This window comes from Mus caroli, unplaced genomic scaffold (genome assembly GCF_978045245.1).
Source record: "Mus caroli unplaced genomic scaffold, Mus_caroli_1 scaffold_11, whole genome shotgun sequence".
In the NCBI taxonomy this organism is placed as follows: Eukaryota; Metazoa; Chordata; class Mammalia; order Rodentia; family Muridae; genus Mus; species Mus caroli.
The window spans coordinates 82,020,933-82,046,995 of NW_028227266.1; positions in this window are offsets into that span (position 1 = coordinate 82,020,933).

Below are 26,063 nucleotides of genomic sequence, written 5' to 3' on the forward strand. Positions count from 1 at the left end.
AAATGGCTAAAAGTGTAAATTTTGTGTTACATACAGCTTACCATAATCTTTGGTAACTTATCATTTCTTAAGGGAAGGTTCTGTTAAGTACATTTATAAACTAAGAATAGCAATGGAAGTTGATGGGCTGTTTTATAAAATGTTCCAAATGTTCCTAATGTTTTTTTTTACATGAATTCTTATTATTTATTTATTATATATAAGTACACTGTAGCAGTCATCAGACACTCCAGAAGAGGGCATCAGATTTCATTGCAGATGGTTGTGAGCCACCATGTGGTTGCTGGGATTTGAACTCAGGACCTTTGGAAGAGCAGTTGGCACTCTTAACCACTGAGCCATCTCACCAGCCCGAATTCTTTTATTATTATTATTTTTTATTCATCTCCATCTTTGCCATGGAAGGTTGTCTGTATGTTGGGTAGTCAGTCCTTGGTGATATTATTTAATGATGACTCTACATAAGGATACAGTTGCTGAAGACATAGTGCTCTCCTCGGAGCCTTTAATGAAGCCCAGTACTGCAAAACACCCCATGAAAGACACAACACATGAAGACCCGCTGCTCAGGGCCAAGTCAGACATCAGTATGCCACTCCTTGTAGGAGAAGAATTCCATACAGACAGTGCCTGTCTGGAAGTCTTCATCCAGGAGTCAGGGGAGAAGGCAAAACAGCAGAGTTTTCAGGTGACCCCCCAGATCCTGCAGTGTCAATCAAGCTGGTGGGGAAAACTAGTTTAAAAAATAGAAGACATAGGCGTCAGCATATATCATAATGTGTGGGTGTTTTGGGAGCACACAGAGGTTTGCCAGCCACTTCCAGGTAGTGAGGGAATCGTGCCAGAAAACAGTGAGAATCACAAGAGGAAGAAGGACAGTGTGTTCTGGAACCCTCCGTGAAGGCAGAGTTTTCAAATCACACTGTGTGGGAACTAATATAAAAAGATGCCTCAGCAGGAAGCAATGAAGGCCAATAAACTCTAGCTGCATAAGGAGAAGAAAATAACAATGACATTTAGCCTTATGTCACTACTAATATGGAGTCAGGGGTTTGTGGAAAAAAGAATCTGGACTGTGCTATTATTCATTCAGATGACATGTTTAACGGTGTATCCTGTACTTAAATAGGGCGTCTTTAAAGGTTTCTCTAGGTACCGCTCAATTCACATGATTCAGTTAGAAGTGAAACCCCATGGTAACTAACACTTAGAATTTTTCTTTGATTGTCTTATACAGAAAACTTAAAACATTATCTCCCTTTTAAATCTTACAGCTCAGCTCACCAAATAATACTGTTACACCTGGGTGTCCGGTAGAAATTATTTAATTATCTTCTCTTTGTAGCAGCATAGATGAAAAATAATAAACATGTAAGCATGAGTCTGTCTATGACTGACAGGGTCCACGCGGAAGCTGTTTGGGTGGAGCCACGGGTCCCTGCTCTTCCCAGATATGGAGTGGCTGCCTTTGCTCTCTCCAGCTGCCATTACTCTAAAGTCTGTTTCTAGAGTTGTCTGGTAGTTTCCTTAGCTTTTCTGATTTCCTCTGACCCAGAATTAACGATCCATATCTAGCTATATATAAATGTACCCTTTTTGTTTCCCACGTTTGTTACTTAAACACTATGAAGCAGGAAAGGGAGAAGACATCAATATTGGGTGGGGTGCTAGTGCCCTCAGAAGGACTGGGAAGCCCTTGCGGTATCACAGTGGGTTGCCCTGCACTGTGAAAGAGCTGGATGGAACCTGTCCCAGAGTTCTTTGGGATTTTCCCATTTACATCACCCCGTGAAGTCCCCACCGCCGTATTTTTTCTACAACATTCTGGCTGGCATTGATGACCCCTCTCACTCTATCCAGACACACACACACACACACACACACACACACACACACACACACACACGTGCGTGCGGTGAATCAGGCCCTGCTGGATGTTGAGCACCTATTCTTTGCAATGCTGTGAATGTTTCTAATCACGTTGATGATGCTGATTGCACTGCTCCGGGGATGGGCTCTGTTCATTACAGTGAGCCTTTCCACTGTCCTGATCTCTCATCTTTCAGCCACGCAGCCTCCATGGCTTCTCTTGTTCCTGCATTATTGACTTTGTCGCTGTTCCTAGGTTTCCTCTCTTAATCATACAAACAGTTTCTCAAGTGCCATTCTGGGACCATAAGGAAGACAAGTGTCAAATATGCCTGCCGTTCTCACCTAGATTTCCTGCAACTCCCTCTTCAATTACCACCTTGCCTGGTGGCTTATCATTCTGTTTCTGCACACTGTATATAGTCCTAGCTCATACAGAAAGGAATCGGTCATGTTGTGGGACTATTAATATTTCTTTTGTCATCTATTAACTGAAAACCTCATACCTGGCTCTCTGGAGTCCCTGACCAGAGTCCCATTCAAGGAGAATGTGTGCTGCAGGTGTGCCCTGTTTTCCAGTGCCATTACTCATGATTATTAAGCCCCCTGTGGTTTTCCTGTTTACACGTGCCCTCAAGTTCCTGAGGGAAATATACCACATATACAGGGCAAAAATGTCAAATAGAATGCTAAGGCCCAGTTAGGAAAGATAGCAAAGAAATAGACCTCCCCACTACAAGGCACATCTTCTTCCCAAAGGGCAACAGATGACTTCGGTAATCTAGCCAGAAGTCAGTTATATAGGAAATTATAGTAGCAATGGTGTAGAAGTTTGAAGAGCCGAAAGTTGAACATCATTGATTAATTTCTGAACTTAGAGGTTAGTTTAGAAATATACAATAGAAATATACAATTACTATAAATTTAATGTATAATCAGTAAGAATTTGAATCTATATTTTGTGGCAAATAACACAACTGAGCATTTCAAGGTGGAGTGGAGAGAGAGTTCCACAGTTAACCGAGTTCATACAGCTCTTTCGGAGGACCCGTGTCTGAGTTCTCACATATGTTGATTCACAACTGCCTGTAACTCTAGCTCCAGGGAACACAGGCCCTTTTCTGGACTGTGTAGGTACCGGCCTGGATACACATATAAAAAACACACACGCACACACACAATTTATTTTTTTGCTTATTACTTTATTATCTATTTTATTATTAATCCGTTTTATAATAGAAATAAATATTCAAAAAAAAAAAGTAGGCAGCTTTTTTCTTTATAGTCCACACAATCTTGGTTTCTTTCCTGAGTTAAATCCTTGTCCTTTTGTTTAGCGAGCCTAAGTCTTCAATGCCTGAGTCATTTCTCCAGGTCTTTCCTAAGAATTTGTACTGCCAGGAACCATCTCTTTTTTTTTTTCTTTTATTGAAAATGGATTTTTTATATAATATATTCGATTCTGTGATGGCCACACATTCCTTGCTACCTGTCCTGATGTTCTGGGTTCCCAAAAATGAAAGACACATACACACAGTCTTGTATTTTAATATGCCTTAAAACCTTCACATGGTTAACACTTCCCCTCAGATGTTCCTGAGTTATTACTTACTAAAATATGTTCCAGCATGGCAGCTGTCCTCTTCCTCTTCCCTTGGTCCCTTTCCCGGGGATCCTAAGGTCCTGCCTCTGTCTCCCTGTCCAGCCATTGGCCACTGGCAACTTTACCAATCAAAACTAACTGGGGACAGGGTCTCTAAGTGTCTTATGTGCACATGCACAGATTCCCATGCAATATGGGGGGCCAAATCCACAACACCACAGTTTCCCCTCTGCTGCCACTATCTACCTTACAGGACAGCTTTGGTTTACTGTGCTAATCCGATGAATATTTTCCTTTTCAACACAATTCACTCTCTACAAACAAATGTATTAAATATTTAAACAGTTAAATTTCTGTATTTGTATTTAGTAAAATTTAATATAAAACTACACTGAAATACTACATTATTTTGGAAAGCACAATTGTTGCTAAATATACAGTTAAGTGATGCTAAGTGTGTTCATATATTACACAGCCAAAATCCAGAATGTTTTTACCTTGCTAAGGTAAATATATCTATCTTTTTTTCCTTGTTTTGTTTTTTTAAAGATTTACTTATTTGTTTTATGTAGGTACACTGTCGCTATCTTCAGACACACCAGAAGAGGGCATCAGATCCCATGACAGATGATTGTGAGCCATGTGGTTCTGGGAACTGAACTCAGGACCTCCAGAAAGAGCAATCAGTGCTCTTAGTCACTGAGCCATCGTTCTAGCCCTTATCCCAATCTTTTAAGGAGTGGTTACTCCCATGGACAGACAGTCCCTGTCTATCTATCTTCTATCATTCTATCTTCTGTCTCTCTGTGCATGAGTACTCTAAGTATCCCATGTAAGTAAAGTCATATGGTTCCAATAATTAATTTTGATAAACTGGGAGGAGTTTGATGTATAAGAAGTCACATCTTATAAGCGTGTGATAGCCTAAGCCATGAGAACCATTTAGCAGAGCCATGTTGATCTATCACATGCATAAAACATGAATTTACTTAGATAGCACCTGTTTACTTTTGAACTGAAGGTTTTTCGAAGGGAAGTTTGGATGAAATCTAAAAGACTATAGTGAGGAAAAGAAAGGGGGAAGCAGTTTTCTTTGTGGCAATACAACAAAGCACCATTTTGTAAATCATAGCTGCTAAAAGTTGCTTAGTGGGGCTGGGGAAGTAGTTTGTGGTCCTAAAAGTTCTGGAAAAACTGCATAATATATCTGTCAAAATCGTTCATAATGCATAGTAACACACTAAAGTTCTAAACATTGTCTTTTGTTTCCTGTTTGATCCTGTTTTTCTCAACTTTTGTTGACTAAAGAATCTTTTTTTTTTTTTTTTCCTTTCCACAGAACCTAAGAACACTGTAAAGGAACGCGTATGGAGTCTGAATTGTGATGTAGCTTAGTTACCTCTTGGTCCTCAAGAGGCTTTTAAATCTGCATCTGGGTTAGCTCCCTAAGCCTTCTTCCTTCTACATTTTTTGTAGGTAATATACCTGTAATAATGTACATATATATGGAATTCCTTCTACATTTTTTGTATGTAATATACATGTAATAAGCACATATACATGAAATTCACATATTGAATAGAGATGGTTGTCTCTCAGAAAGTGCTGTAAATGCCAAGTTTAAACTCTCATTTGAAAGAAGAGTAAAGCATATCTGACAATACAGATTGCATTAGGTTGGGTTTTGAAACCGCTGCATAATTTCCACGGAGGGAGATCTATGATCCTTCGTGATAAAATAAAAACTGGTTGGCTATTACACTTATCCCCTTCTCACATGACCAGAGGAACCAACAACTCAGCTGCAAAAGGCTTTCAAAGCTCGGGAAGAAGATCGGTGACGATAGGTAAATGAGAACATTTGCGCATGCGCCACATAACTATTGGCTTGGAACACTGTCTGTGTGGATGTGTGCGTCGTGTTTAGAGATAAACAAAGGTTCCAGAAAATACTGCACAGAGTACAGGATGGATCGCCATCACTACACAAAAATCTCTGAGATCACTCGTGGAAGCTTAAGTGGGAGAAGCCTGGGTAGTAACTAGGAAATGACGACTTTTCCACTGGAGATATTTTCTTAATTATTTCCCGGCTCTCCAGGCAATTTTAACACCTTGTGAGGCTGTCATTATGATCCACTTACAATAATGGCAATTTCCCTCTGCATGTTTGACAATACAGAAATTAACTCATTCCTTATGATATATGCTTCCCACAATTATTAGCAAGCATCTCTCTGCCTCTCTTAACTTGTTCTATGAATGTTATGCTCTCTGAGGGCAGCAATGTGTTAAATCTACTCAGTATGCTCTCTGGGACCCCATCCAGTATTTAATACACTATTAATACAGTGGGGGCACTAAATGAATCAGTTAACTCATAGGATTCAGTTTGTAGTCCGTGTTTTGCATAAAAAGAATTATTTTTTTCTTGTATCCTTGAAGAAATTTAAAAGATTAAACTTCTTTATCCAAAAGAAATGATGCCAGCCACACACTAAGCTAGTACTTATCCAGTGCTCTTGACTTAATGTGATTGCTTAAAGAACTAGAATGGATGAATTCATTGGAAAGTGAAAAAGAAAAGACAAGCAGAACAGAGAAACCACATTTGAGCCCGATGTACTCATTCAGTGTTCAATTTTGAGTGTCTTTTGTAATTGTAACTATCAAAAGGCTCCCAAAGCCAAGGCAAGGCTCTTTCTTACTGACCACAGTGTTTCCTCTTCACTGTGCTTGACTGTTCAGTCGCCATGACTCTCCTGTGAGTGCTTGGTCATGAACTTCTCACGGGGGGGGGGGGGGGTGAGGGGGAATGCAGCCAATCGAGGAGGCCAAAGACACCCAAACTCCTGCCCTGACTAGAGGCAGGTACCACTAATGATGAGCAAATATGTGATGTAGAGGTGGGAAAGATGAAGTCTTAGGGGGAGAGATGGGCGGGAAAGCAAAGCCGAGTGATTCGTGCACCGTGGAGAGAGGTGGAACTGGAGACAAGTGAAGAACAGGCAGGTATGAGAAACCTGAGGACATGGTAATGTCCAGGCGGCTCCCACCAACGGCCATGTCTGCGTTCATGGCCCTACCAGAGCCAGGGTCTGTGCTGATGGCTGTGACATATGTGAAAGAGCTGGTGATGCAGACCCAAAGCTACAGGATCTCCATGAGACAGGGTAACAACAGGATATCTGAAAAGAGTCCCCATGAGGATCCAGTATTGATAACAGTAGCAGAAGCTAAAGGTCTCGAACCAGACCAATGACGCATTGTAAAGAACATTTTCACATAAAGCTAATTAGGCAAAAAGGGTGTGAAACACCTCACCTTCTATGGATAGATTTGTTGTGGTTTTTATTATTTTGGTTTGCGGGAGAGGTTACAAGGGTAGATAGAGGGTGTATCTGAAGGGACAGGGATATGAGTGGGATTGGGGTATATAACATACAATTCACAAAGAATCAATAAAAAGTTTTAAAAATGCTACTATGGACAGACTTTCAGGCTTTGCTTAACACAGGTTCCCAGGATATTTGATTAATGGATGGAAAATAACATCTTACTTTTGTGCCGTTTATTTAACGTCAAAACATTGCCCTGATACATCGTATTTACTTTTGCTCAATTTGTTTATTCTCTCACCCAGCAAGTATTATACAATTATATGCCAGTTGTGAGGTAGTAGATAGTAATTATTCAAAGGAAGTCAGTCACAATCCTTACAACTCAGAACATCACAGCCCAGGGAACTTGCAGTTTGTTTTTTTTTTTTTTTAAAGTGTCAAATATTTTTTTTGCATTATCAAACATGAGAAGGAACAGTTATTGTACAGGGTCCTTTAACCCCAGGAACTGTTCTGCTGTCAGAACTTTCCATTGACCCACCCAGATCCTCAAAGGAGAGAGGCTCACCTGGAATCAAAGGACTAAAGCAGAGAACACAGTGGTGGGGTCTTTTCTCAGGGAACATCCACACAGCTACCCTTATAGCCTGTTATAACTCCGCCCAGAGACTAGCATCTTAAGGCCCAAAGAGTTACAATGGTTTCTAGAGTCTGTCAGGCAATGAAAACATAAAGCAAGCAAGCAAACAAACAAACAAATAAAAGCCCTGGGCATTAGAATTGAAGAACCACGTGGGCTGGAGCAGAGAATAAAGTCGTAAATGGGGGCAATAGCAAAGAAATCATTTTGTCTGTGCTTCCCTCAGATGAGAGACTGCTGAGAGAAATATTCCTCCTCCCTTATACCTCCTAGTCAGACCCAGTTTAGATCAGAATATGGTTGAGTTATTGAAGGTATGGATGGGAACCCCAGACAGATAGTGTATAACACAACCTTGAAAGGTCTCAGCTGCCCATCACTTATGTGTGGGTTCCTTCTCAGAAAACCTAACTTCTAAGGCCAAAATAATCTTCATCCATTGGGATTTCCATTAAGAATTTGGGGAAGGGTATAATTTTGCCTATAATGCACTTGTTTTAAAACAACCTCCCTGTGGGCAAAGGTGCAAGCTTGAGTAGAGAGCCCAGGGCTGCATGGTCAGTATCCTGCAACCCAGCCGATCAACTAAGTCATAAAAAATCCAGAGTCTTTCCACCGGATGTCTGCTTTTATCTTTACAGTTATAGCTCCCTGGTCACATGGTAGCTACTTTACCTCCAGAAATGAAGTCCTTTCCCAATTGTGGTTAAAATGGAAAAGAAGGAAGACCTGTTCTTCATTCACATGCTTCCTAATAAAGAAAAACAAACTCTTTTCTTGATGTCCCTGGCTGAGCTCTTTTATGACTTCAAGGCTACCCCTAGATCAACCACTTGAAATCTGTGGAAGAAGATGCCCCTTGCCCATCACTTTGCCTTGCCTTGCAATCCGTACAAAGATGCAGAGGCCAGATGTATTAGGAATATTTTAGGGATACAGTGATGTGAGTCATCGGATCTCCTCCAAAGTACAGGACAAATAGTCGCATGTTGCTCAACCTCCTGTATCATCAGCCTCCACAGATCTAACTCCATTTTCTGACTTATGTGAACACCCAACACACTCATGCACACACACATTAATAAGTTAGAAAATAAATTTGTTTTGCCTAAAATCTTTCAAAAGTGCTTAGTGAGCTGGAGGGAACAAATGCTGTGATCATTTTTTTTTTTTTTTTTTGCTTATCTTCTGCTTAAAAACCTTCCAGAGCCTCCTAAAAGGGGCTTCACGTTTGCACTGGAAGGTTTAGAGAAACCAGCAAGGTGTAGGAAAGAAAGGGACAGTATTATGTTAAATGAAACTAAAACATCAAGTTAAAGTAACACAAATAGCTCCTCTCTATATCTTTATATTCATATGTGCTAAAAGAAGAATATAGTTTTATTTCCGATGTCCTCATTGTTGAAGATAGGAAGGTAGAGCTGGGCACGATGGTATACACCTTTAATACTAGCAGAGGCACGAGGAACTCTGAGAGCCTCAGGCAAGCCTGGTCAACATAGTAAGTTCCAGACCAGCCAGGGTTACATAGTGAGACCCCACTTCAAAAATAAATAAGCATATGTATGTGTGTGTGTATATACATATATGTATACATATATATTTGATATATATATGTACATATTTTTGAGATCTGCCACAAAATAAATGAACAAACATATGAGTGAATATATCTATGTATATACTCATATGTATTGTATATACACATGTACACACATATGCATATATAAATGTATAGACATATTAACAGATAACAGATTATTTAAAGTGAAGACAAGTAACTGATAATGGAATGCCAACTGGAATGTTGCAGAATAATGATCCAATTACACTGTTAATAATGTGTGACTTCTCCTGGGGAGATATTATCTTAGTTTCCTCTTTGATGACTGTGACAAAATATACTGACCAAAGCTACTTAGAGAGAGAAGGTTTATTTCAGCTGACAGGTTATATAATCCATCACTGTGGGAGAATCATGGCAGCAGGAACTTAGAACAGCTAGTCATATTTGCCAAGCAGAGAGACAGTGAATGCCTGCATGTTTGGGCTTAGCTCATTGTCTCTACTCTCACACAACTCATGATCCATGGTCAAACATCTCCAAACTGCCAGGATTTCACGGCAGCTGGGCTGCACCTTCACTAATGGCTTCCTAGAGTCTCTTCAGGGACTCTGCCACTGCCACATGGTACCAGCCCTCAGCTTCTCTCCAAGACCCCTTCAGTCCTGAGGCTTCTACTGTAATTGAAGCTACACCTCCGTCAGTGGACTCTCCTAGCCTCTCGCCCTTCATTCCTTCAAAACACCTTGCAAACTCTTACATATTACCAAGGTCAACTGCAGGTACAATGTACAACCTTGGTCTACTTTGGGCCACAGCTTCTGTCTGTGTGCTGACCCTGAGGAAAGACCTTTCAGAAGATTTCACCTCAATGATGCTAATCTCATTATAATCACTGCTAGGTTCTCAGCTTTAGCTAATCACCATCAGTAGTCCCAATAAAACAAAGGTCTTCACCTCAGTCCTGCTGGTGTCTTCTTAATCACAGCCCTGCAATTGCTTACTGCTCATGAAGCCGTGGAAAGAACCTGATGAGTCTCACCACTCCCTTGAGCTTCTGGCATCTTATAAACATCTGAGCATCTTCGGTCAAGGACATGGTCCAAGGGGAGGGAGATGATTTCACAAAAGTTGAAAAACTCATCACTCAAACATATGAAAATTTTGTAATTATTGAGATGCTCAATCTTGACCATCTTCAGAAAAAAAAACAGTTAAGCTATGATCATACAGATATCTCAAAATGTACAGTAATAAAAAATAGTAGATAATGAATGCCTCACATATTAAACTCAAGGAGGGTTGTAAGGTTTGAATAAAACTTTATTATCCTGTCTTTAAATGCTAAAAACTATTTTTTAGATTGTGTGTGTGTGAACACATGTGTGTGAACATTTGCATATCTGTGTATGTGCACATGAGTACAGGTGTCCTCAGAGGCCTTGAAGACCAAATTAGAGGTGGTTGTGAGTGACATGGGTCCTGGGAACGGAGTTCAGCTTCTCTGCATGAGCCGTACATGCTGTTATCCACGGAGCCTTCTCTGCAGCTCTTTTGTCACTATTTGAGAATTCACCTTGGTATTCTTTGTTCTGAAGCCTGTTCAATAAGCTCTTGAAAACCACATTAAAGGAGAATTTATCAGCCGCTTGATTGTAAGTATAAAGTACGGTGAGAACAGAACAGGTTCCAAGGATCAGCTCTGGACCTGATGACCGCCTGGCTGGAAGAATTCATAGACATCAGCACATAATTATACCCATGGCTGTGACTTATTGCTAAAAAAAAAAAAAAAAACAAAAAACAAAACAAAACAAAACAAAAAAAAAACAAAACACAAAAGCAAACAGGCAGAAGCCAAATCAGCTCAGGGAAAAAGGTAGGGCAGGTGAAGTGTGGTGAAAGTCAGACACAGAGAGTCAAGAGACTTTTCCCAGCAGACAATCCTGCCAGAAATAGTATGTGATAACGGGTAGGGAGTGTTGTCTACCAGGGAAGCTCATTAGAGCCTCCATGCCCAAGTCTGCATCTGAAGCTTGTCATTCAGGTTCCTTCAGCCTAGCACAGACCAAACTTCCAGAGAAAAAAGGATGTAGTACCAGTGATGTTGTATAAATAGGTCAGCTGAATTAAAGTGACTGGGGGTGGGGGGTGGGGGAGGTGATCAGTCGGGGGAGGGGGTGTTGAGAACACAAAGCAAAGGCTGCCATCCAAGCCTCAAACCTGCACCAAGATACTGAATTTTCTCCTGAATTTGCCACACTTCTGGGAATGACACACGAAGATCCCAGCCTGGTGCCTAAAAAGATGCCAGCTGTCCTTGTTATTTTGACCCTATATTTACCGGGATAGCATCTGGTTTGTCGGATGCGTACCTGAAGCTGCTGTCCTTGCTCTCTCTTCCATCTCCTCCTTAACAGAACAGTACGGGAGACGGGGCACAGCGGGTTTGCATAGTGACAAAGTGCCCTGTGGCAAACTGACTTTCCAGTCAGTTGCTTCAAGGAACGTCCACCCTGGACCTTGGGCTGGTCTCTGGAGTCTTCGAAAGGAGTAATCACTGACCTGGGTGCTCAGTAGGTTCTAATGTTGCCTGGAAATCTCCGCCTCCTTACTTTATACCTAGGCCCACTCACTTGGCAAGTTTATCCAGAACACAAGCCTCCTAAGTCTTTACAGAGAAACTAGAAACCACTCCTATTTTGTACTCTTGAGTGTTAGGAAGCCAGTCACAGACTCGCCTGCCGCCAAGGTCACGTGATGAAGCTTCTCTCCATCATTAAGGTTTATTTCACACTTTAAGGCGAACGGTCTGTTTACTGCTGCTTTGCCAGCAGCCTCTGACCAGAGATGGTAGCACCTCCTTTCTCTTCCTCTCTATCTGCCTTCTTGAGTGACGACAGGGTGACGACAGGGTGGACCATAGGACACCACATGCTGCTTTCATCAAGTGAGACCACTAGAGTCTGACAGGAGGAAGAGGTCCCCAGAGTTTCTTACAGACAACTTTCAGTTATTCACACCTGCTTCAGTCAAAACAGGAGATAGTTCATTGGACACCAGGCTTAAGTTTCTGAAATAAGCAAGGGGTGGGGATGGGAGGGGGCGGGGAGGGAGAAGGGAACCGCTTTCACTCTGTGAGAGGAGCCCCTGGAAACCTCCCTTGCCTGAACAGCTCATCTCATGGCTGTTTCTAGTTCTCCATTTCTTTTCTCTCTGCAGCATTGTCTGTGAGGATAGCAAAGGCTCCCCACCCCATTCTTACACTATCTTCAATAGACGAGCAGGAGCCTTCTGTTCTTTTGTAGTTTTCTGGAACCACAGACCTTGCAGAGAAGCCGATGTGAGCAGTCACGCACACCAGCAGCACACATTTGCCTGTGTATGGGGGGGGGGGGGGGGAGTGTGTGTGTGTGGGGGGGGAGTGGAAGGGGGACTCTGTCAGAAACAGCCTCGAGGTCCATGACCTTGACAACACAGTCACCAATTTGTTCTTCCTGTTTTCTCTCCCACCCGTTTCCCTAAAGAAGACAGTGGAGTGTTTCCCAGTAGAATCCACTTGCTTAGGAAGATGTGTTGGTCAATAAGTGTTTCCCTGTTTTTGTTGTTGTTTTGTTTGTACGTGTTGTCTTTGCTTTTTGTGTTTGTTTGTTTTTAGTACCGACTAAATGATGCTGATCTGACTTGGGTGAACTTCCTCTCTTTTCATCCTCATCTCTGAAATGCCCCGCCCTTTCCATCCTTCAAGCCAGCTCTGGCAATACTATGACCTGCACAAAATTTTGACAGGCCTCCTGCTACCCTCCCAAGTGCCTTGGTCTGACCTTCACAACTGTCCACAGCTCAGCACACCCCCTCCCCTCCAATTGTGCTAGCCTGATTTCATTGATTTTATCCCTACCCAACACTTAATTTGTTCTTTTAACAATGTTTTGGTTGCTCTGGTTTGGGCAAGTATTTGCCCAATAGATATTTTAAAAGGGGAAAAGGATGGAAGAGAAGAAAGAGGGAGTGGGTGGGGAGAGATGGAAAGTGGTCACAAGAGAAAGAAGCAGACAGTCCATAAGGACCATGTGGTTTTCAGATTTCAGCTTCTATAGCAACCTCTGATACATAGTAGCTAGCACTTGGTACATAGGTCAGACATTTGTGGAAATAAAATAAATGCTATCAATACAAACCACCAGGTTTACAACCAAAGGCAAAGAAGGGACATTTTGTGGAGGGGTCTTTCTGGAGAATCTGACACAGTCACTGTAACTGGGGTACTGTTTCTAGCCCTGACAACACACACAGTTTATATTCCCGGAATGGTCTAGTTACACACATTCTTACAGTGCAGATGGTAAATGCGATTTTCTCAGAAGTTAGTAGGAAATTCTGAGAGTTGAGTCTCCTGGACCAGGGCTAGGGAATAAATGAAAAACACAAAGCTCTGGGCTCTTATTTTAGCCTGTTGGAATGTGGCCCATAATCCTAAATATGAAAAAGAACACGTGGTCATAGTAACCTGCCACTGAGCCAGTGAGTCCAAGAGACTCGAGCATCCAGTGTCTTGCTGCTCTGAAGTATAAGATTTGAGCACTTTCCCTTAGAAGGTGTGGGTTAAAATCCCAACTCTGAGGACCTTGGTTCTTTGTTTACTCTTTCTAAAGTCCCTTTGCTCTGTGTGTAAAAAGAGGGAAGAGCCCACACTAGACTATGAGAAAGTGAAGAATGACAGGGTGGCTATTTACAGGATTATTTGAAAAAGGACTGCCTCAACAAACTGTATGATACTTGCATAGGAACAGTGTCTTACAGGAGACTTTCAGGTTTTGGCATGACTCAGTAATAGATATAACTTAAGCCACCTCCTCAGAAAAGGAATGTTATGCACAGTCTAGGGAATAGACTACAATACCCACTTATTTTTATTTTTTAAAAAGACATCCCCTCCTGCTCTGTGTCCCACATATGTGCAGGTTACCTGAGATATTGGAAAAGAGTGTCAGAACCCCTGGGGCTAGAATATGGATGATTGCCAACCAGCCCTCCTTGGCATGGGCGACTGGAAACCAAACTCATGTCTGCTAGAAGAATAGGAAGTGCTCTTAATTGCGGAGCTAGTTCTCCAGCCCTCATACGTTTAGTTCTGAGTGAGTGAGTTTATTAAATATATAACAAGTCTAAGTAATAGGAGAGGGGGCTGGGGAGAAAATGAGTAGAGTAGAGTTTTGGACAGAGCACTGTTCCCTCAGGTGTGACTTCCAAGTGAAAAAAACAAAACAAATAACAGCAGAAAGGTTGGATGCAAAACACTCTGCAGAGACTGGATGGAAGCCCTGTTGACTGTCAGCTGCAGTTCCCTAGAGAGAGTGCTGTGCAGAGCAGTGTCCCCTTGGGTGAGGCTTCCAGGTTAAAAAAAAAGAGAAAGAAAAGAAAAAGGCAACAATGGAGATGATGTCATCACATCAGACACAGCTAGGAGAAACCAGATGGGGAAGGTGAACCAGTCAGGAAGGCAAGGCTGTCAGCCACAGCCTTTTGTTCTCTCTCTCTCTCTCTCTCTCTCTCTCTCTCTCTCTCTCTCTCTCTCTCTCTCTCTCTGTGTTTTTCCCTTTGAAGAATCATATTTACTTTCCAAAGACTTAGTGGGAAAATAGTATTTCACATTCCTCCAGATGTTTATAGCTTTTGATTAAGCTTTCTCTCCACATGTGAGCTTGCAATGGCTGCCTGAACTTTCATTCCTCTTTCCACCGTAGGCACTTTTAGATTATGGGATAAGCAATAGAAACATCGATTTAAAATGGCTTCTCTTTTAGTTCTCAGAAGCACCACGGTTTTATCGTGGGCTGTTTTGCTGTCTTGTCCCCTCTCACTAAGTTGAGGAGACGTTTCTATTTCCAGACAAAGGACCTTGGAAGACGCTTTTGGACAAACATATTTGGGTCTGAATTGCATGCTTCCAGTGGTGGGACTAGAACATCAATCCAGCCACAAAACATTCTACCTACAATTTGTTCTTTATGCACATTGTACTGGAATAACAGTAAAGGTGGCTGTGGCATAGAATTGTGGGAGTGACCAACCAATGGCTGGTCCAACTTGAGGACCAATCCATTCGAGGGAGCTCATAGCTGACACTGCCTGGATGGCCAAGAACCAGAGACTGGATAGCTCAAGACCTAGGGTAGAACCAAACACAACTGGCCAAAATTGAAAACAATAATTGAAGACCCATACCACATAATTCCACATACCACAAATACATGATTTTCAACAAAGAAGCCAAAAATACACACTGCAGAAAAGACAGTATATTCAAATTGGATAACTGTATATAAAAGGATAAAAATAGACTCATTATCTGTCACCCTACATAAAACTCAACTAAAAATGGATCAAGGACATCATTATAAGACCAAGACCATATACCCTAAATGTAGTAGAAGAGAAAGAAGGGAATAGACATGAACTCATTGACACAGAAAAGGTCTTTCCAAGCAGAACTCTGATAACACAAGCCTTAAGATCATGAAGTAATAAATGAGACCTCATGACGCTGAAAAGCTTCTATACAGCAAAAGACACCGGTAAAGGGTAACCATGTAGAATGGAGAAAATATCTTTAATAATTATATGTCTAATAGAGGGTTAGTATCTAGAATATATAAATATCTTACTACTGGGAAGGAGAAATGGGTGCAAAGACCCACCCAAGAATTGTGTAATTGTTATATGCTGTAGCAGGAAAAAAAAATCTATTTTCTCCAGTGTCACTTCCCCCTGCTCTCTCAACAAAGGTCTAACTTTTAAATGTACTGACTTCTCATGCTCTCTGGACCTCTCTTACACCTTGACCTGTGATATCCCATGGCTGGGTCTTCTCCCTCTCTTTACCTTCCTGTCTCCCAGTTCAAGAACTCTGTGAAATCCTCTCAGCTTCTCCTCTTAGTTCTCTTTATTTTTTTTTTCTTTTATGGTTTGGATATAAAATATTTCCCACAATTTCCTGTCATTACAATCTTGTTTCCTAGCTGCTAACACGTTTCTAGAGTTTGTGGAACCTTGGAATTTGTGGAGGAAGCAGGCCACTAGGGGTGGAGTTAGTGGGAGTGGAGACTAAACCCAGCTGGATTTCCTGATTCAGCAGAATGGGAATGTGCAGCCTCATGGTCCTGCAGCCACAGCCCAGCTCACTTGGCTGTGCCTTCAAACTTAAGAAAAAAAAAAAAAAACCTTTCTGCCAATAAACCTGGACTAACTTTTTGCCTGGTATTTGAGTACATCAAAAAGAATGCAATTCAATTCCTTTCCTTCACCCTCAGATCAGAAGTCCCACAAAGGTGGGGCCACCGATGGATTCCTCACCACTCAGTCAAAGGTATCACACAAGAGGTCTGGCATTTAACATTTGCCTAACATGTTCTCAGTGAATAAGTGAAAGAACACAGAGGGTAGACTTCCGGAGAGTTCTGCAGCGTTCTTTGCTCTGCCCAACATCCCTATTTATGATTTGCATGAAATCAAAGATATACTGATCAAAATTACAGTGGTTAAAACAAACACAGAAACCTGAACTCTGGAAAGGTAAAACAGGTCTGAAAAGCTCTTAAAGAGTAAACCATTGACAAAGTAAAAAGCAAAGTATAATCAGAATACATATAGGAGTGTGCAGTTAATTGTTTAAGTTGTTTTTTTTTTTAAAAAAATGCAGTATCAGAAGGACAGCTTGCTGATAAACCACTTGGAAACTGCCAGGGAATAGTGGGAAGGGTGCACAATTGTGTGAGTTAGCAAGCTATAGTCTGGGTTCTTTTCAGTTTCTGGCTCTTATAAATAAGGCTGCTATGAACATAGTAGGGCATGTGTCCTTCTTCCCGGTTGGAACATCTTCTGGATATATGCCCAGGAGAGGTATTGCTGGATCCTCCGGTAGTACTATGTCCAATTTTCTGAGGAACCGCCAGACTGACTTCCAGAGTGGTTGTACAAGCTTGCAATCCCACCAACAATGGAGGAGTGTTCCTCTTTCTCCACATCTTTGCCAGCATCTGCTGTCACCTGAATTTTTGATCTTAGCCATTCTGACTGGTGTGAGGTGGAATCTCAGGGTTGTTTTGATTTGCATTTCCCTGATGATTAAGGATGCTGAACAGTTTTTCAGGTGCTTCTCAGCCATTTGGTATTCCTCAGGTGAGAATTCTTTGTTTAGCTTTGAGCCCCATTTTTTAATGGGGTTATTTGATTTTCTGGAGTCCACCTTCTTGAGTTCTTTATATATATTGGATATTAGTCCCCTATCTGATTTAGGATAGGTAAAGATCCTTTCCCAATCTGTTGGTGGCCTTTTTCTCTTATTGACAGTGTCTTTTGCCTTACAATTTGCAATTTTATGAGGTCCCATTTGTCGATTCTCGATCTTACAGCACAAGCCTTTGCTGTTCTATTCAGGAATTTTTCCCCTGTGCCCATATCTTCGAGGCTTTTCCCCACTTTCTCCTCTATAAGTTTCACTGTCTCTGGCTTTATGTGGATTTCCTTGATCCACTTAGATTTGACCTTAGTACAAGGAGATAGGAATGTATCGATTCACATTCTTCTACATGATAACCGCCAGTTGTGCCAGCACCATTTGTTGAAAATGCTATCTTTTTTCCACTGGATGGTTTTAGCTCCCTTGTCAAAGATCAAGTGACCATAGGTGTGTGGGTTCATTTCTGGGTCTTCAGTTCTATTCCATTGGTCTACTTGTCTGTCACTATACCAATACCATGCAGTTTTTATCACAATTGCTCTGTAGTACAGCCTTAGGTCAGGTATGGTGAGTCCCCCAGAGGTTCTTTTATCCTTGAAAAGAGTTTTTGCTATCCTAGGTTTTTTTTTTATTCCAGATGAATTTGCAGATTGCTCTTTCTAGTTCGTTGAAGAATTGAGTTGTAATTTTGATGGGGATTGCATTGAATCTGTAGATTGCTTTTGGCAAGATAGTCATTTTTATTATATTTATCCTGCCAATCCATGAGCATGGGAGATCTTTCCATCTTCTGAGATCTTCTTTAATTTCTTTCTTCAGAGACTTGAAGTTCTTATCATACAGATCTTTCACTTCCTTAGTTAGAGTCACACCAAGGTATTTTATATTATTTGTGATTATTGAGAAGGGTGTTGTTTCCCTAATTTCTTTCTCAGCCTGTTTATCCTTTGTGTAGAGAAAGGAGGAATGGATACAGAAAATGTGATACATTTACACAATGGAGTACTAATCAGCTATTTTAAAAAAATGAATTTATGAAATTCCTAGGCAAATGGACGGACCTGGAAGGCATCATCCTGAGTGAGGTAACCCAATCACAAAAGAACTCACATGATATATACTCACTGATAAGTGGATATTAGCCCAGAAACTTAGAATACCCAAGATATAAGATACAATTTGTAAAACACATGAAACTCAAGAAGAACGAAGACCGCCAGGGCTACACAGAGAAACCCTGTCTCTAAAAACCAAAAAAAAAAAGAAGAAGAACGAAGACCAAAGTGTGGACACTTTGCCCCTTCTTAGAATTGGGAACAAAACACCCATGGAAGGAGTTACAGAGACAAAGTTTGGAACTGTGATGAAAGGAAGGATCATCTAGAGACTGCCATACCTGGGGATCCATCCCATAATCAGCCTCCAAACACTGACACCATTGCATAAACTAGCAAGATTTTGCTGAAAGGACCCTGATATAGCTGTCTCTTATGAGGCTATTCTTGGGCCTAGCAAACACAGAAGTGGATGCTCACAGTCAGCTATTGGATGGATCACAGGGCCTCCAATGGAGGAGCTAGAGAAAGTAACCAAGGAGCTAAAGAGATCTGCAACCCTATAGGTGGAACAACAATATGAACTAACCAGTACCCCCCCTCCACACCCCGAGCTCGTGTCTCTAGCTGCATATGTATCAGAAGATGACCTAGTCGGCCATCAGTGGAAAGAGAGGCCCATTGGTCTTGCAAATTTTATATGCCTGAGTGCAGGGGAACACCAGGACCAAGAAGTGGGAGTGGGGGGGGGAGTGGAGTGGAGGGGGGACTGTAGACGCCCAACTCACCAGCAAGAAGGACGCCACAACAGGATTCTTCTGCATACGTTTATTCTGAGCCCCAGAACTGGTGCTGATTATATAGGCCTAGGATAGGCATGTCTACACCGGATTGGTTATGCTTTCAGTACCTCATTTACATGCCTAGGGCCAGGCAGTGACTCGGCAAAAAACTCTACCACACATGCACACATTGGTTGTTTACCCAAACTTATGGGTGGTGGCCAGCGGTAGCCAGCGCCAACTTGTAATGGTGTATGGGGCTTCCCACATCTCCCCCTTTTTTATTTAATAGAAAAGGCCTAATCTGACTATCTAGTCTTGCACTTCCTCAGCACAAAACGATCAAGAAGGATTTAGAAGGACAAATCATGATCACCCTACTGCGTGCAATGAGGAAACCTCAGTAGTGTGCAAGGGCTGATCAATGATCGTTGAGTCTCTCTCATCCCAGTGCAATGGATCCATAGATCCTTGGGGTGCAAGATCAGAGGACTCAGATGCCGACTAATTCTTGAGCATAGATAACCAAACTTCAGGGGAGGCGCCATTTTCAATGGCTAAAAGTACTTGAGTTATAATCATCTTGTCACGTTTTTGTTGGGTTCTGAATTTGCAAACCAACCAAAGCATGAATACCAGTCCACAGCATATGGCAGCACCAAACAAAATCACTCCCACCCATTCCTTAAAGTAAGAAAATGCAGAGGTAAGCCAAGAGGTAAAGTCTCCAAGAGTCACTGGTTCCACTCTGGTTCCATTAAGGTTCAGGATCTTTATCTGCAGCTTCATCTGCAACCTTTCCAGGCCCTGCGACCAGTTTCCCTTCAGATAATTCGATAAATCTGTACTTTTTTTTTTAATTAATTTTTTTATTAGGTATTTTCCTCATTTACATTTCCAATGCTATCCAAAAAGTCCCCAATACACCCCCCCCACTCCCCTATCCACCCACTCCCACATTTTGGCCCTGGCATTCCCCTGTATTGGGGCATATAAAGTTTGCAAGTCCTATGGGCCTCTCTTTTAATAAAAGAATCATTAATATACCTAATGGGAGTAATGCACACATGCAGGGTTGATGCCACACAACTCATTTGTATGACATCCATCATCTGTTCCATGTTATGTCATAAAACATCCACTCTTTGATTCACTAACAATAACCCTGAGGCAATATGAGAATCTGCTCTTTGCAGGGTAAGCAATGCCTCAGACGTTTTTTCTGCTACCTGATTTATGGTGTCAGCAGTATTAACTTGATAGGCCATAGCAATTCCTGCGGTAACCGATGACGGCGCAGACACCACAATGGCAGTAACAATGGCAGCTGTGATTCCAAAATCTCTCTTTTGCCAAATAAAACTCATGATTGGGAACTTCTCTGGATCTGCCTCAACAGGCACAGGGACAAAGGTTGGTAGATGTACCACTAAGGCTAAGAAATTGGTTCCATTCCAGCATTGCGTCAAAAAACAAGTGACATTTGTACAATCTAACCATTCTGTATTATTTTGAAATTCAGCCAATATAAAGAAAACTGGAGGATTGACACAAACTTCTACTGGAGAAGTAGTCATATTTCTGATAACTCTATTAGATGTCACATTATCTAAATGAGAAGAGGTATTGGAACGTGTGGCAGAAACATTCAATATCTCATGAAAGGTTCCAGTCAGCAATGCAAAGGCTGACAAACTGGTATTAGCACCTGCCTCATTACTTAAAATCCATTGGTAATATGGCCAAATATTTTCTTTTCCTGTAGCATCTCCTTTATCATTCATTACGGCAAAATCCAATGGAGGTGACAAAACAAAACTCTTTGCAATTTCTCTCCGAGTAAAAATTTTTGATTGACAAGGTGGAAAAACTATAGGAAATGCAAGGTCCGGATGACACCAGGGCACACTGCGTTTAATTGTAGCATTACCAACAGGCCATCGTGATCTTTTAGGAATAGTCACATTTCCCTTTATCATAATAGTGGTGATGTTTATAGGTGAAGTTACATTATTTCCAACATCACTTGAGCCTGATTGTGCTCCTTGAACAACTTGCATTAAAGCATTAAATAACACTCCAGAGCTCACTTTATTTTGGCTAATGGGATCTGCCCAATTAGAGATAATCTTCTTCTTTAAAAACATACAGGGTGTAAAAGGTTTATCCACATTATTTACAAAGCATAGTGTATAATTTAAATGAAAACTCATACTATTATATACCTGTGGCTCTTGAGGAGTTTGCCGTGCACAAGTCACATCCAAAAAACATTCAGTTGCAAGAAACAAAGGCAAGATAGAAGAATTGGGTACTGGCCATGATCTCACTATGGCCCACAAAGGTATACTTATCCCTGTCTCAATCATCAGGAGTAAGAATAACAGAATCATCTCCCAAGATTCCTCTTGATCTTTCACGGTTCTTGTCAGTCACGTCGGAACCCAAAGTGGATTATTATCTTCACCCTGTGGAAAGATACAAATAGCTCCCCTGGATCTGATTAATATGGGATCTGAGCCATACCATTTATTATCAAGGACATTTTTCCATTTGACCATTTCATTGGGCGGTTGAGGCCATTGTCCGTGTCTTTCGGCTGGTGATCTCCCAGCATCATCCAATTTTTAAAAATTAAGGGTAAATATTGTAAGGGATATGTCACGTACTTTGGTTGAGTCAGTTTGACATAGCGAAAGCTGGGAAACTGACCGATGAAGCAATGGGTTTCAAAGGGACTCTCTTCCTGAAGTCTGACATTTTTCTCCCCAAAATTTTAAAAATCATAATATTAATCCTCCACTCACCGTTAGTCTAATGTATAGACTCACGTGCACTCTATTAAGCACTACCTTATAGTAAATGCCTTTTAAGATTGTATTCTAACATAGCTAAAGCCTTTTCCCAGTGTTCTTAGATTCCAGATAGCAACAAAGAGTTTAACCTATTCAATAACCAATTAAGTACTAGTCATTATTTCACCTATCTACAAAAAGAGACTGGAATTCTCACTGAGATAGAAATTCTTATTACAGACTATATTCCGTGCCAACAGCAAATTAAGTTACTATACTGAAAAATGGGAATTCTCCAGACATAGATAAGTATTAACAAGGCCTAAGTCCTTGACACTACTTTATTCCTGAAGCCAGGCAAGGGTTAAAACTCCTCTAGCCCAATTAACTCTAAAGTATTAAACTCAGCGCCGACCCCAGCAGGTGCTAATCTCTAAGATAAACATAGTCCTTTTGTAGTCACTCCTCTTACATCTGGAGGGATGCTGATCCATAGCGTAAACTTTGCAGTCACTCCTTTGCACCTGGGAAACTTCAATGTACCATATCTGTTATGTTTTACAATTTATGATATTCGCTGTAATATAATTAGTCTAAGCTCAACCAGACATTACATTCAGATTCAACACCTCTCTTGTGTGCTGGATTCTGTCTGTCGTCATCTGACTCTTTGCCTATCTGCTCGAGAGACTCGTTCTTATGCAGGCACAGAAAAAGAAGGTCTGCAGCAGGGATAGAGCCATCTTTGGCATCATAGCCTCTATTCCCCCTTTTTGTTTTTGCAAATATTGTTTCAAAGTACGATGGGTTCTTTCAATGATGCCTTGGCCCTGTGGATTATAGGGCAACCCAGTAATATGTTTCACTTGCATTTGTTTGCAAAATTGATTAAATTTAGAAGAGATATATGCAGGACCATTATCTGTCTTTAGCACCAGGGGCTTGCCCCATGCAGCCCAAGCCTCTAAAGCAGTGGGATATGACATGAACTGCCTTTTCCCCTGTCAAGGGAGAGGCATGTAGGACACCAGAACTGGTGTTGATGGACACATGTATATATTGTAATTTACCAAAAGCTGGGATATGCGTGACATCCATCTGCCAAACATCTAGGGGTTGCAATCCGTGAGGATTAACACCTACAGAAGGTGCATTAACAAATTCTACACATTTACCACAATATCTCGAGCTTCTGTTCGTATGAGCTTAAACTTCTGTCGCAATGTAGAAGCAGGGACATGATAAAGTTGATGAAAATTCTTAGCACCTTCTATAGAACCTTGTGATAGCAAAACCATATCTCTGGTGGCTGAATCAGCAATTGCATTTCCCTTAACCATAGGTCCAGGTAATGATGTATGTGCTCTAATATGTTGAATATAAAAGAGATGTTCACGCATCAAAATACAATCCTGTATTTTCATCAAAATTTCAGATACTGGACTAGACTGCTTAAAATTTCCAGAGATCTCTAATGCTAATACAGCATTAACCACATAAACAGAATCAGAGATAATATTTATGGGCATAAAGAATCTTTTAAAAACTTCTAAAACCACCAAACATTCCACCAATTGAGGGGCTCCTGGTGTAAATTGCAACCGTATAGCCTTTTCATTAATCACATAACTTCCAATTCCTGTTTTGGATCCATCTGTATAAATATTAATGGCTCCCTTTATAGGGGTATTAGCTGTCACCTTTGGAAATATCACTGGATGCAATGACATAAAATGTAATAAAGGATGTTTAGGATAATGATTATCAATTAAACCAGAATAACTGCATCTAAGAATGGCCCATTCATCTATAGTAGCACACAATATTTGCATTTGTGCGGCAGTATATGGAATAATTATGCTATCAGGCATTTTTCCAAAGTGAGTAATTGAACTTTTTATACCTTTATGGGCCATATTTGCCACCATGGTGGGATAATGCTCTATAGTCTTATTAGGGGATATATGTTAAACACTGCTTTTGCATATGAACTATTTGTCCACAATTAAAGCAAGTTATTCCTTTTTGTTTGCGCCATCAAAACTGAGACAGCCAACCCTGCATTTGAAAGGGGTCCTCCTATTTCTCTACAGGCTTTCATCCATGCCTGTAGTCCTTTCCCTTTCCAAGGTGTGATAGCATTTCTGCATTCTTTGGTACATTGCTCATAAACTAATTGTTCAATTAACAGCACTGTGGCCTCAGAATCACCAAATATGCATCCGGCTGCTTCCATCATGCTGGTCACAAAGTCAGAGAACAGCTCATTAGCTCCCTGAATAATTTTTGTCAGATTACCAGATACCTCTCCTCGATTAGGCAATCCTTTCCAAGCTTTCACTGCTGCCTGATTGATCTGATCATAGACCTGCACTGGATATCCTAATTGATTGTTTGTCCACATACCCTGACCTGTAAGCATCTCAAAGCTCCATGCTTGTTGCCCTGCAGCGGCATTAGCACGGACCTGACTCAAACACAGATTGTGCCATATAGACTTCCAGTCTAGATACTGTCCCATCGTAAGACATGCCTTTACCACACTCATCCAATCAGAAGGAGTCATGGCATGGTGAGCCAGTCTATCAATTTGGGACTGAGTAAAAGAGGCATTGACTCCATAGGTCCTTACTGACTCCGCTAAATCTTTCAATTGTTTATGAGATATTGGCTCATAATATCGCTGTTGAGCTTGATCCTAAAAAACAGCAAAAGCCTGACATATTTTACGCAACCCTCTAGGAATGCAAAAAGAGTAGCCATTGCCAGTTGTTTTCTAGTCTGTATAAGGCGGAGGTGGTGGGGGAGCACTGAGACTCCTCCCTATTGGACCATATCTTTCTGCCTCATACTCTGCAGCAGCCTCCTCCAAATCTTCCTCCTCCCCTGCTGATAATTCCAAGTCCTCTGATCAAGATAATTCTAATAACTCAAAGTCCTCCAGAGGAGGGTAAATTGACTTAATTTTTTGATCTTCATTCTTTATATTATCTTTTTTTTTTTTTTTTGGTTTTTCGAGACAGGGTTTCTCTGTATAGCCCTGGCTGCCCTGGAACTCACTTTGTAGACCAGGCTGGCCTCGAACTCAGAAATCCGCCTGCCTCTGCCTCCCGAATGCTGGGATTAAAGGCGTGCGCCACCATGCCCGGATATATTATCTTTTGAATCTCTATATTTTGGTTTCTTTTCCTTTTCTCTTTTTATATCTCTTCCTTTACTTATTTTTCTGCACGCTCCTTCCTTTTCATTTCTCTCTGTTTCTGACATGCTTTCCTGGTGTTCCCGCAAAAGTCGCTACCCTTCCTTAACAGCTGGTTCACATTTCTTGTCCTGGATACAAGCCTTAATCAACTTCCATAACGGTCTTGTTCCTGCTTTCACTTTCCCTTCAGCCTCCTCTCTTGCTATATCTCTCCCTAACTTTTCCCAACTAGGTAGTGTCAGTGACCCAGTGGGGACAAACCAAGGAGCGAGTCTGTCTATCTCTTTCAAGAACCCTCTCACTGTACTTTCAGAAATCTTTAAACCTCGTTCTTTGAGCAAGGCTTGCACCGGCCCTATGAACGGCGTAGACTGGCCAGTACCCATGATCATCCTGGACTAAAGTGTTATCTACGTGAGATTATTCCCAGCAGATACACTCGTGTCCAGGGTGATGAAAATTAAGACATTAACACAATATCAGGACAAGAAAAAAACAAACAAAAAACAAAAAACAAAACAAACAAACAAACAAAAACCACAAGCAACACAACCCCAGCAACAATCACGGGATCTATTCTGAAAGAAAGCATACCTCTCAGAGACTTACTTAATTCTCCTACGAAATGCAATGCTGAATCCTCCCTTTCTTAGAGGTCCTAGCTCGTGCCTTAAGATGTCTTGTTCCCAGGTACCACTTGTAGAGGTCCGACTCGCCAGCAAGAAGGACGCCACAACAGGATTCTTCTGCATACATTTATTGGGAGAGCTTGATAGTGAAAGTGAAAGACCTCGAGCCCCAGAACTGGTGCTGCTTATATAGGCCTAGGATAGGCGTGTCTACACCCGATTGGTTATGCTTTCAGTACCTCATTTACATGCCTTGGGCTAGGCAGTGACTCGGCAAAAAACTCTACTGCACATGCGCACATTGGTTGTTTACCCATATTCATGGGCATCGGCTTATTGAA